The sequence below is a fragment of the Xiphophorus maculatus genome, chromosome 14 (assembly GCF_002775205.1).
Source record: "Xiphophorus maculatus strain JP 163 A chromosome 14, X_maculatus-5.0-male, whole genome shotgun sequence".
Classification (NCBI taxonomy): Eukaryota; Metazoa; Chordata; class Actinopteri; order Cyprinodontiformes; family Poeciliidae; genus Xiphophorus; species Xiphophorus maculatus.
The window spans coordinates 361,904-375,620 of NC_036456.1; the positions used below are offsets into that span (position 1 = coordinate 361,904).

The 13,717-nt window shown below is 42.4% G+C and overlaps 1 protein-coding gene across 2 annotated transcripts in view; it reads right to left on the reverse strand.

The window, feature by feature from the left end:
- afap1 (actin filament associated protein 1) overlaps positions 1 to 13,717 on the reverse strand; it is a 124,981-nt gene that overhangs the window by 21,936 nt on the left and 89,328 nt on the right. The gene's annotated exons all lie outside the window — the stretch shown is intronic.

The window sequence follows — 13,717 nt, forward strand, 5'->3', positions numbered from 1 at the left end:
AATAGTACTTACCTTTCTGTCATGCAAAGGAGTAATGCACCAATACATGGTGAATCAGCAGAACACACACTGGAATATATTGAAGGGCAAGCAAAGCATCAAGTCGACCTACAAAGTAAAGATGCCCTAAGCAACGCGCCACATCCAAAGGATGATTTTCCAAAAGAGAAAGTACCAAGCATTAACGTCACATATGAGCCAGTCAGAGGAAGTCATATGTTTCAGAATGCTTACAGTGAAACACCTTCAAAGGCTTATGTGCAGCTACCCACACCCAGTCATTACCCTCCAGCCACATTAGATGATTGTGGTAGGGCATCATTGAAGCATCCAAGCTTTCCTAATCCAGCAGCTCGGCCCTATACGTCACCGAATATTACCAGCTTACATCCCCAAAGTCACAGAGACTCAATGTTCGACATTGCCAAGTTTTTAGCACGGCGGGATTTGGTGAGCACAGGCCTCAGCAAGTTCAATGACCAACCAGAAAGCTTCAGAGCATGGAGGTCTGTATTTGTTAACGCAACCCAAGAGCTAGAGCTGTCGGCAAGCGAAGAGCTGGATCTTCTCACAAAATGGCTTGGAAAGGAGTCAGCAGAACATGTGAAGAGGATGCGCCTTATGCACCTTAGTAACCCCGAAGCAGCTCTCAAGAAAGCCTGGGACAGGTTGTATGAGTGTTACGCTGCACCAGAAGTGATTGAAAGTTCATTATTTAAACGTCTTGATGCATTTCCCAGAGTTGCCAGCAGGGACTACAACAAACTAAGAGAGCTGGGAGATCTTTTGATGGAACTCCAGGCAGCAAAAGAAGATGGATATCTTCCTGGATTAGATTGCTTGGATACAGCTCGAGGAATCAGTCCAGTCATAGAAAAGCTTCCCCATAATCTACAAGAGAAGTGGATAACAGAGGGTTCAAGATTTAAGAGAGAGCATTATGGTCATTTCCCACCATTTTACTATTTTGCTTCATTTGTGTGTAATGAAGCCCGTACCAGAAATGATCCCAGTTTCGCTGTTCTCAGCAGTTCTCAACCTACAGTAAAAGCTAAGTCATTTGTGCAACACACAGCTGCAAAGTTTCCTGTAACCGTGCAAAAAACAGACTTAGAAGAGGGAAATGGCTCTGCCGTTCCTACCATGCTGAGGCAAACTGACCCAAGCAAGCATTGTCCAATCCACAAAAAACCCCACCCTTTGAAAAAATGCAAAGTTTTCCAAGCTAAAACGTTGGAAGAAAGGAAAGAATTTTTAAAAGACTGTGGGATTTGTTACAAATGCTGTGCATCCTGTTCTCATATTGCAAGAGACTGCAAAGTCCCTACTAAATGCAGCGAATGTAACAGTGAACACCACATCTCAGCAATGCACCCCGGTCCACTTTCAAATGAATTATAGACTACCTTAGCATCAGAGGTCAGCAAAGTCGAAGAAGATCATTCTAACAAGATCACTGTTAGTAGTCACTGCACAGAGGTTTGTGGTGAAAGACACGCACCAGTGTCCTGTGCCAAAATATGCCTCACCAGAGTGTTTCTTCAGGACCAAAGAGATAAGGCCATCAGGGTGTATGCAGTAATTGACGACCAAAGCAACTGCTCACTTGCTAGGTCAGAACTGTTTGAGATGTTCAATATCCAGAGTCAGGTTTTTCCTTACTCACTGAAGACATGTTCAGGGCTCACAGACATGTCAGGGAGGAAAGCTGCAGGATTATGTATTGAACCAGTAAATGGAGGAGAATGCATAGCTCTGCCACCACTGATTGAATGCAACCAAATACCCAACAACAGGTATGAAATACCTACACCTGCTGCAGCTCTTCACCATCCACATCTTCAGTCCATCGCTTCGGAAATTCCTGAAATTGATCCCAGAGCAGAGATACTGCTCCTGCTTGGGCGGGATGCTATTGAAGTGCACAAAGTAACACAACAAATAAGTGGCCCAGTTAATTCTCCCTTTGCTCAGAAGCTTTACCTTGGCTGGGTAATAGTGGGGGAGGTGTGTCTTCAAGGTTCACAGTGGTTCACATGTCAAGTGTATCATCCTACAAAACCACTGTTTTGGCAGGTGGTCGACGATCTTTCATGACATCATGTGATGCATACATACAGCTTCAAGAGAGAGCAAGTTATGGCAGGGAGAGCCCCTGGGGCACTATTGCACCGTCAAATGAGCCAAAAGAGCAAAGCATAGGAAAGACTGTGTTTGCTGAAACAGGTAACGACAATAAGCTAGCACCATCATATGAAGATACTGTCTTTTTAAAGACCATGAAGACCCAAATGTACAGAGATAAAGACAATACCTGGGTTGCTCAGTTGCCGTTTAAAGCACCCAGGCCAAGGTTGTCAAATAACCGTGAGCAGGCAACAAAGTGCCTCACTTACCATTCTTCGGTGTTTACCATCCTCAAAAGACTGGGCAAATTAGGGTCATTTTCGATTCCAGCGCTCAGCACCAGGGAATTTCACTGAACAGTGTGCTGCTCAAAGGGCCAGATCTTAACAGCTTACTCGGGGTCCTACTTAGATTCAGGAAAGGGAGAGTAGCTGTCACAGCTGGCATCCGTCAGATGTTTCATTGTTTTCAAGTAAGGGAGGACCACAGAAACTTTTTGAGGTTTATGTGGTTCAGAGACAATGACATGACTAAAGACATTATCGACTACAGGATGAAAGTCCATGTGTTCGGCAACAAACCGTCCCCAGCTGTTGCCATATATGGTCTCCGAAGAGCTGCGAAGTAGGAGCACATCGCCATGGTGAAGACACATGTCACTTTGTGGAGAGACATTTCTATGTCGATGATGGACTTATGTCACTTCCATCTGATACACAAGCCATAGATCTCCTTCAGAGGACGCAAGCATCCCTTTCTGAGTCCAATCTTTGCCTGCACAAGATTGCATCTAACAGTCCAGCTGTGATGAAGGCTTTCCCTCCTGAGGACCATGCAGAAGGAATCAAGGATCTGGATTTCAGTGGACAGCATGAGCCTGTGCAGCGTAGTCTGGGGTTGTGCTGGGAGGTAGCATCTGACACCTTAACATTCAGCATCTCTGTCAAGGACAAACCATTTACCCGTCGGGGTGTCCTGTCCATTGTGAACTGCCTGTTTGATCCCATCGGGTTTGCTGCTCCGGTCATAATACATGGAAGGATTCTGCTTCGAGAGCTTAACAGTGACACATTTGACTGGGACACACCACTACCTGAAGTGAAGCGACAAAGCTGGGAATCTTGGAAAGATTCTCTACAAGAGCTGAGCCACCTGCACATTCCTCACATGTACACCAGTAATTCCCTATGCGAAACTGTGCGGAAGGAATTATGTGTCTTCTCTGATGCATCTACAAAAGCCATTGGAGCAGTGGCATACATCAGAATCATAAGTGGAGACGGGACAACTAGTGTGGGTTTCGTTTTTGGGAAAGCCAGACTGACACCACAGACAGAGCCCACTATTCCACGCCTGGAGCTATACGCTGCCGTGATGGCAGTGGAAATAGCTGACTTCATTCTCAGCGAGATTGACTTCCAACCAGATGCAGTGAAGTTTTACTGCGGCAGTAAGGTTGTCTTGGGTTATGTACATAACCAGAGCCGGCGATTTTACGTATATGTGCATAACAGGATTCAGCGCATACATCAGTCTTCCAAACCTGAGCAGTGGTTCTACGTCCCATCTGAGCAGAATCCGGCAGACATGGCGTCCCGGTCAGCTCATGCTTCCCAGCTATCCTCCACCATGTGGTTATCTGGACCGGCTTTCCTCAACAAACGCTATCAAGGTGAGGAAGCCACATTTCAAGCACATGAGCTTGTTAATCCAGATGAAGATGTTGAGGTGCGACCAACTGTTACATGTTGTGTTACACAAACTCAAGCAACAAAAGTTCTGACAGCTGACCGGTTCGAGAGGTCCTCTACGTGGAGCTCACTTTTAAGAGCAGTGAGTTTTCTCATTCACATTGCTCGTTCACACCAAGAAGGTCAAAAGGTAAAGGGCTGCACGAGATGGCACAGAGGTCATAAGCCTCGAACACCAGAAGAGAGAATTCAAGCTGAAAACATCATAATAAGATCAGCACAAAACCAGGCTTGTGCAGAGGAGATAACAGCTTTGATGGCAGGGAGGCCCGTTCCAAAAAACAGTCCCCTTTTTAAGCTTCAGCCAGGGATTGATGAAGCGGGACTCATCAGGGTTGGAGGTCGGCTTAAAAATGCTCAGCTGGACATTGAAGTGAAAAATCCTCTCATCCTTCCTAAAAACCACCACATATCCATGCTTCTGGCCCGTTACTATCACGAGCAGGTAAAACACCAGGGGCGTCATTTCAGTGAAGGAGCCGTTTGTGGATTATTGGAGGAAAAAGGCTCATTAGCTCTATTATTCACTCTTGCATCACCTGCCGGAAACTCAGAGGCACAATCATGGAACAGCAGATGGCCGACTTGCCCCCTGAACGCGTGACAGCAGCACCACCTTTCACGTTCATAGGCATGGGTGTTTTTGGGCCGTGGTCAGTTACTGCCAGACGGACAAGAGGAGGCCAAGCAGAAAGTAAGCGGTGGGCTTTGCTGTTTACATGCATGTCTACCAGAGCAGTGCACATCGAAGTTATTTCTACTCTGGATACATCAGGTTGCATTAATGCTATGAGAAGGCTTTTTGCAATAAGGGGACCTGCCAAACATCTTTTTTTTTTTTTTTTTTTTTATTATTTTTTTATTTAGTCAACTATCCACAACAGTACATTGAACACAGGGACAAAGTAAACATTTTTTTTTTTTCCCTTCTCCCCTCCTTCCCACTCCCCATCCTGTGGTCTCTTCCTTTACCTTCTGTTTATTCTGTCCCCTACCCCTCCCCATCCATCCATACCCGGCTGCAAACAAAAGAAACAGCAAAATAAAGTAATAAAAAAAATAAAAATAAAAAAAAAATAATAAAAAAAAAAAATTAATAATTATACAGCTATGGAATCACAATCATGAAAAACCCAGGGGACTAAGACAGAGTACAGAAACATGGACAGCATGTAAAACAGGCGTCCGCGCAAGCGTAGGTACACAGATCAAGACAGAACATGGATATTTAAAACTGCACAGGTTGACAATCACTATCGATAGCCAGATTCACAAGGAGCCGCCGGGCTGGGGGGACAGGCAACTACAGCAGAGCTGGCTCCTATGTGATTTTCAGGCTCGAGGGAGGGTATCCAGTCTTTCAAAATAAGACAATAGAGGGGCCCAAGTTTTATAAAATTTTTGGATCGAACCTCTAAGACAAAATTTGATCTTCTCTAACTTAAGGAACATGGACAGATCTTTCAACCAAAGAGAAGCCTTGGGTGGGTGTTCTGATTTCCACACTAATAATATTCTTCTTCGGGCGAGGAGAGTTGAAAAAGCTAGTACATTTTTAAAATCATGTGTTACTGATATCCCCTCCCCTGGAGTTCCAAATATTGCCAATTCAGCACTGGGTTGGATACTTATTTCGAAAGCTTCAGAAAGGATCTGAAAAATTGTGGACCAGAAGTTACACAGTTTGTTACAGGTCCAGAACATGTGAGTTAGGTTTGCCTTAGCTATGTGGCACCGAGCACAGGTTTCACTCACTGTAGAATAAATCCTTGAGAGTCTGGCTCTACTGTAATGGATCCTATGAAGGACCTTGAACTGAATTAGTCCAAGTCGAGCGCATGATGTTGACCCATTTACTCTACGTAGTGCTTGGTTCCAAGTTTCGTCAGAGATGTGTATTCCAATTTCCTCTGACCATTCTGCTCTGATCTCATTGAGCTTCACAGTATTGAATGATGAGATGCTATTATAAATTTTGGAGATTAAGCCCCTATCTTGTGTTGGAGTTTGCAAGATTATGTCCATACCTCCTTTTGGGGGTAAATTAGGAAAGCAGGGACTATTGTTACGAACACAGTCACGGATCTGGAGGTATCGAAATAGGGAGGAACGCTGTAGGCTAAATTTAGAGGAAATAGCATCAAAGGTAGCGAAAATTCCATCTATATATAGGTCACTAAATTTATTTAAGCCTGCTCTCCGCCAATGGGCAAAGACAGGATCTAATAAGGATGGCGGGAAAACATGGTTATCACATATGGGACTGTAGATAGAGAAGTTTATCATATTGAAGTGTTGTCTAAATTGTGACCATATTTTAAGAGTTGAGATTACAACTGGGCATGACGAATGCTGCCTCGGAGAGAGAGGAAGCTTTGAGGTAACTAATGCAGGGAATGATGATGGCTTACATGCATTCAGTTCTAATTGACACCAGTCAACATCTGGTTGATGGAGTAAACAGACTATTTTTTGTAGGTTTGCTGCCCAGTAATAATACAACAGGTTAGGTAGAGCCATACCCCCCTCATCCTTATGTCTCTGAAGGAAGCACCTGCTGATTCTAGGATGTTTATTACCCCACATGAATGAGGATAGCTGTTTATCAATAAGTCTGAAGAATGATTTTGGGAGAAAAACCGGGACACTCTGAAAGAAATACATAAATCTTGGCAAGACGTTCATTTTAATGCATGCTACTTTACCCGCTAAAGATAAATTTAGGACACTCCACTTCTGCAGGTCACGTTTGAGATTATTAAGCAGAGGGGGGAGATTTTTTTCAAACAGATCAGAAAAAGAACGTGTCACGTTAATTCCCAAATATTTGAATCCTGCTCTAGCAAGAGGGAAGGGCAGGTCAGTTTCTGTAATTTGGAGCGCAGAATTATTAATTGGAAAACATTCACTCTTTGAGAAGTTCAACTTGTATCCTGAGAATTTACCAAAACGGTTTAGCAAACTCCCTGCCAAACATCTTAGGTCAGACTGCGGAACTAACTTTGTTGGAGCACGGAAGGAGTTGGGATTCCTGAAAAAAGTGGAGGGTGACAGCATCCAAAGATACCTGAATGAACATGGCTGCACTTGGGAATTTAACTCTCCTCACTCCAGTCACATGGGAGGAGCATGGGAGAGGATGATTGGGGTTGCCCGGAGGATCCTAGATAATATGCTGGCAAAAGGACATGTTCACCTTACACATGATGTTTTGTGTACTCTGATGGCTGAGGTGTCAGCCATTATAAATTCCAGACTCCTCATTCCTGTGTCTACAGACCCTGAATCACCATTCCTGCTTACACCTGCGACACTTCGCACACAGAAGACAGCTGCTGCATCTCTCTGTGGAGAGTTTACAAATAGAGATTCATTTGGATGTCGGTGGAAAAGAGTACAGGCGCTTGCCAGCAGTTTCTGGAACCGTTGGAGGAGCGAGTACTTGTCTTCTCTCCAGCCACGTTCCAAATGGAATGAACGACATCGCAATCTTCAAAAGGGGGACATTGTGCTGTTAACACTAGGAGTACTAGGACAGTCGAGCACCACGCAATGAATGGCCAATGGCTGTTGTTGTTGCCTCTTACCCGAGTGCTGACGGTTTGGTTTGCAAAGTGGAACTGAAAGTTACATCGCAGACTGGTTCGAAGACTTACTTGAGGCCTATTTCAGAGGTTGTTCTACTCCAAAAATACACTGCAAGTTAAAACTGTTTCAAATGTTATGTTTCTGTAGTGTGACATCACAGATGTCAGGCAGGGAGTGTCCTGTAAGTTGTCTTGTAAACTGTGAACTGTGGGTGTTTTATTTTGTACGGCACATTGCTGCCATCTGCTGGACGTTTTGGGAAATGGGAAATGCTTTACTTTTATGTTGCTTAGTGCGTTTGTTTGGCTAGCGGTGGAGCAGATGGACGGATGTGTCTGTTGTGGGTGTCGCATTCTGTTCGGTTTCTTCGAGGCAATGCCTGTAAGTGACATCTTGTAGTTCAGAATGGGCGTTTGTGTTAACGTGTAAAGCTGAGTGAGTTGTCTATTGAATTTATGTTGGTTCTGAAGATAAATGTGAGCGAGTCGATTGTTTGCTACGTCATTGCTAGCAGGCTGTTAAGATATTTTAGACCATTAAGTAGCGTTGTTTTGTACCTATGTAACTGTATCTGAAACATTTCTATTAGCTGCTTTGAGCTTATTCTGAGTTGTTTGTTTTTGCAGTTTCACTCCGTTCCACATGAAAAATAAAGAAGAGCTGAAAAATCCTGACTCATGTGAAAGGAGTTTCGCTGATGGTTAGCGTTGGTTCAAGACACCATAGCGAGACCATTACAATTGGCTTTATTTATTTGCAGAGTATTTTGTAGTTGTTCAGTACAAAATGTTGCATGTGTGCAAAATATGTTGAAAAATAATGGGTTAGTCTGATCCTGGTATTTAGCTTTATTAATTACTCTTGTTGCTCTTTTTTGAAGTTTGGTTAGTGACTGTTGTGTTGTTTTGTAATTAATTACCCAAACCTCCCTGGAGTCACTTAAATAAGGTAAAACCAAAGAACAGTACAGAATGTTAAGGTCAGGCTGTTTCTTTGTGAATAGAAAGGTGTTTTGTACTGTAACTATGATAGGCCCACTTCATGAACTGTGAACTGAAATAGTAAAACACTGACACATAATTTCTACTTTTCCATAGATGGACATGCATTCTTGTTTAAAGGAAAAAGGCCAACAGCCACATAATGCTCAGATAAAAATAAGGGTAATTCAATTTCTAAGTATGATTTGCAAATAAAGTTCAGTTAAGTTCCTTCTACCTTGATAATAAATGGTTTTAGTTTTATTAACCCTATGAATTTAGTAAAATGTTCCTCAAATGACTGGAAATGCATAGTTCTGAGTAGATTGTGGTTAGTGTGGAAATCAGCTGATTGTCCACAATCAGCTGAGCATGGCGAATGGTGTGGAGTCTGGCATGGGAGTTCCCTTCTCCAGTCGCCCCCGAACTAAACCGCAGATCTACAAGACTACTGATGGAAAGCTTATAGCAGAGGATGAATTTTTAAACTTTCTTGTGGTCAAAATCAAGACTATGTGTCAGGAAGAGCTGGTGCTGCTTGCATCAAACACATTTAACTTTGAGTGAATCGAGTCCTCTAGAAAAGTCCTGTTTGAACTGTGTTCCAATTCTAAGCAGCGGTACGTGGCCTTCAAAGGGAATCAGAAAGCTGCAAATGCCATTAAAAGCTGTTTAAAAGTTCTGAATGAGTGCGGGGAAGCTATACCACACTTTGTCTCCCACTTCCTGGATGAGCTGCCGCCTGTGTTGTTCAACAGCCTGGATGTATCCAACCTACTTAGCAAGATGGAGCGTTTACAGAGAGAGGTCTGTGCCCTAAAGCATACAGTGTCACGCCAAGTGGACGTTGAGGAGGAGTTGCGTGAGGTTACCACTACCATTGACCGCAGAGTTGCGGCAATGGAACGACATTTGGTGCCCGGCGGTGGAGGATCTAGCAGTATGGATACACCTGCTCCAGGAATACCCAACGCCAGTGACATGATAATGGATGTGAACGTCTCTGAGGAGGTGGCGGCATGCATGGATTCTGTTCCAACAAACTGTGTTACCGCTGATAATGCAGCTCTGCCCGGGAACGGGAACTACACCGACTATTCCAGGAATATTGCTGAGTCTGTCAAGGGGAGTGATAACCGATACTGTACTGTAGATGCGTCCACGAGTTCACCCACATGGAACTTGGTGGTGAAACAAGGGTGGCGTATGAGAACCAAGAGCCATCCAGCTCCGTTAAAACGCCAAGTCAAATCTGAGCGTAAAAGACCAACACCTATCATTGGTACTGGTGCTCAAAGCACCATAAAAGTGGTAAGAACGAAGCTTGTAACTGTCTTTACAATGAGATTTCTTCCAGATCTTGATGATGAGACACTAGCAAACTATCTTAAAGGAAAACTTGGACGTGATGTTGAGTGCCGGCGTATTGTAACTGGGAACACCAGATACAGTTCTTTTAAAGTCTGTGTGGAGTGTGAGAACGTTGCAGAAGTGTATAACCCAGAGCTGTGGCCAGAGGGTTCAGTGGTGCGCCATTACTATGAGCCACGGAATAAACCTACAACGTCTAAAGGGACTGGGGTGACCACTTCCAGTGATTCCAGAGGGTTCGATAGAACGGCTTCTGTGAATTCCTCATAGACCATTTAATGCGTGTTATTTCTTACAATTGCCGGAAACTGCATGTCGGTAAAACAGCTGGAGATAAAGCATGACGTCTGGATGTGAATAGACTGTTGCAAAAATGTAATTTTCTTTGTTTACAGGAAACGTTTTTATTGAAACAGGATTTGGGAAGTTTGAACTGTATTAATGACTGCTTCTGCGGAGCTGGTGAATCCACTGTGGATCTTTCTATGGGTATAGTGAGAGGTCGAATCGCAGGAGGAGTGGCTATTTTATGGCACAAAAAGCTGGATGCAGTTTTAAATGTCATCAGAACTGGTGTTGACTGGTGTATTGCTGTGCATTTAAAAGTTGTACAGCAAAAGTTGTGTGTAGACATTATTAATGTCTACACACCATATGAGTGTCCTCAGAATGAAGATATTTATTTGAATAGACTTGCTTTCTTGAACTCTTTTATTGATGACCATTATTTTACTTCTGTGTATGTAGTAAAATACACAGAACATATGCAGCAGTTTTGTGTTGATAACAGTTTTATATTGTCCAGTCAGCTCCTGCTACCTGCAGACAGCTATACCTATATAAGTGAAGCTTGGCATACAACGTCCTGGCTTGACCACTGCATTAGCTCTGCTGATGCCCATGCTGTTGTAAAATCAATAGAAATCTTATATGAATATTCTATGTCTGATCATGTTCCATTTTTAATGATGCTGGATATTAAAAGTCTTCCAGTGTTTATATGGGGGGCAAATAGTGCCCCCACAGCTAAAGTTAAATGGTCCAGACTCTCTAAAGGTGACTTATTATCATATAATATGAAAACGGATCTTCTTTTGAGTAAAATAAGTCTTCCTCTTCAATCTATTATGTGCTCAGATGTTAACTGCAATGATATTTCTCACTGTATAGATCTTCATACTATGTATGATAGCCTTGTGGATGCTTTGTATGAGAGTACAAGACCATACCTTACATGCAGAAAGGCTAATAACATCAGGCCAGGTTGGAATAAACATGTGTCAGGATACCATGCAGAAGCTAAGCAGGCAAATAAGATGTGGGTACAAGCAGGTAGACCAAGAGATGGGACTCTCCTATATTATAAAAAATTCACTAGGGCAAAGTTTAAATATGCCATTCGATATATTTTCAAATGTGAGCAGAACATGAGAGCAGACTCCATGGCTGAAAAATTGCTTTGTAATAATGCCATTGGCTTTTGGAATGATGTCAGAGCCTTAAACAGGTCTGCTGTATTACTCCCCAGTATGATAGAGGGCATATCTGGGACTCATAATATAGCAGATCTATGGAGACAGCAGTATTCTGCCTTATTTAACTGTGTAAAAAGTGTACCCTATCGAGTGGGAAACATTGCTAAGAGTGATGCGATTATAATAACCCCTAGTGAAGTCCAACAGGCTATAGCGTCCTTGTGTGAGAATAAGGCAACAGGCTCTGATAGCATTACAGCAGAACATCTGAAATATGCTAGCCAAAAGACTTAGACTGACTTTATTATCATTTTGCATGCACAGGGTGTATACAGAACGAAATTTCGTTGCATACAGCTCAGAACAATGTTTTGAGGTTCCAATGTTATGAGGTTACTCCGGAATATAAATATAAATATAAATATAAAATATAAAGTGGAATGACAGTAAAATAGAAGTTATTTAGTTATGTACATGTGCAAGGTATGAAGTGGAGACCAGTTTTTGAGTGCAGTCCAGTTAAGAGTTCAGCAGTCTAATAGCAAGTGGGAAAAAGCTGTTTCGGAACCTGGTGGACCTGCACCGGATGCTGCAGAACCTCTTTCCAGAGGGCAGCAGGGAGAACAGTCCATGGTGGGGGTGTGAGGGGTGTGAGGGGTCACTGACGAAAAAAAAAAAGTGGCTATGCTGCTTGCAATGCGTTTCTCTGGGTTTATGACCCATGGGCAGTTGCCTGATTCCTTATTATCTGTTACCCTTGTGCCAGTAATTAAGGACAAAACTAGTAAGGTGGGTAGCCTTAATAACTACAGACCAATAGCTTTAGCTAATGTGATATCTAAAGTATTAGAAAAAATCTTGCTTGGTCGGCTCAATCAATTTATTAGTACAACAGATAATCAATTTGGTTTCAAAGCCAAGTTGGGAACTGATCTCCGTATTTATGGCCTGAAAGAGGCAGCAAGAGCATATCTAAGAAAAAAATCATCTGTGTTAATTGGGTTTATTGATGCCTCTAAGGCCTTTGATTGTGTCAATCACTGCAAGTTATTTGGCAAATTAAAACAATGAGGTGTTCCGGACATTATTATACAAATTTTGGTTTACTGGTATTCTAACCAGAAAATGCATGTAAAATGGGGCAATAACATCTCTGCTTCCTTTGGTGTGAGTAATGGTGTGCGTCAGGGTGGGCTTCTTTCACCTGCCTTGTTTAACTTGTACATGGATGACCTGTCAAAAGAAATGAACCTCTGTAAAACTGGATGTGTGATCGGTGATACTTTGGTCAATCACTTTATGTATGCTGATGACCTGGCTGTACTCTCACCGACCAGTGCTGGTTTTCAGCAGTTACTGAATATCTGCTCTGATTATGGGTTGAGATTTGATGTGCAGTATAATGCTAAGAAAACGGTTGTACTAGTATGTAGGATTAAAGCAGACAAACAACTTTGCTTCCCTGATTTTTTTCTGTCAGGGCAAAAGTTAAATGTTTGTTCCAAAACTAAATACCTGGGTCACTATATCACAGACCAGCTCTGTGATGATGATATTTATCGGCAGTGTCGCATGTTGTACATTCAGGCAAACATTCTGGGGAGGAAATTTCATATGTGCACTGATGAGGTAAAAATAAGCCTGTTTAAAGCTTACTGTGCACCCTTGTACACAGCTCATTTGTGGTGTAAATTTAAAAAAGCTAGCATGCAGAAGCTTAAGGTTGCGTCTAACGACTCTGAGAATTCTGCTTAAGAAATCCAGGCTTAGCAGTGCAAGTGAGATGTTTTGTAACGCACATGTCAGAACATTCCAGGCTCTGTTGAGAAATCTGATATACAAGTTCATGTGTCGTTTAGGCAGCTCATTGAACAGTCTTATTGTAATGTTTTCACATCCCTCTTTCAGTGCACCAAGATACCAATCGGCTCTGTGGAAACATTGGTATGCAAGTCTTTTATAAGATTCTTTTTTATTTTTATTTTATTTTGTCTTTTTATTCTTTATATGTCGTGTTGTTGTGTATCATCTCTTTGTGGACTGTTGAATAAAGTAAAATCATTGTATTTTAATTTCCGGGGGAGCAGACCCCACTAGAACTGTGTCACAGCTGCTTGTGTCTCTCGTTAATGTTTAGAGATTTTGGCAGGTATGAAGTATTCTGGAGATTCTGTTTCATGTATATACAACTCTAGGAAAAATGGCCAAATCTCTGATTTTACTCTTTATACGTATATGTGTGAATAAAATTAACATTGTTCTTTTATTCTATGAATTACTGACATGTCTCCGAAATTCCAAACAAAATTTAGAGATCTCTTAATTTTTTCCAGAGCTGTATGTAATTGTTAACAGTTTTAGTTGAAGAAAAATTTAAAAAAAATGTGGAAGGCCCCCTGTCGGTGATTGGCCCTTGGAATTGTCC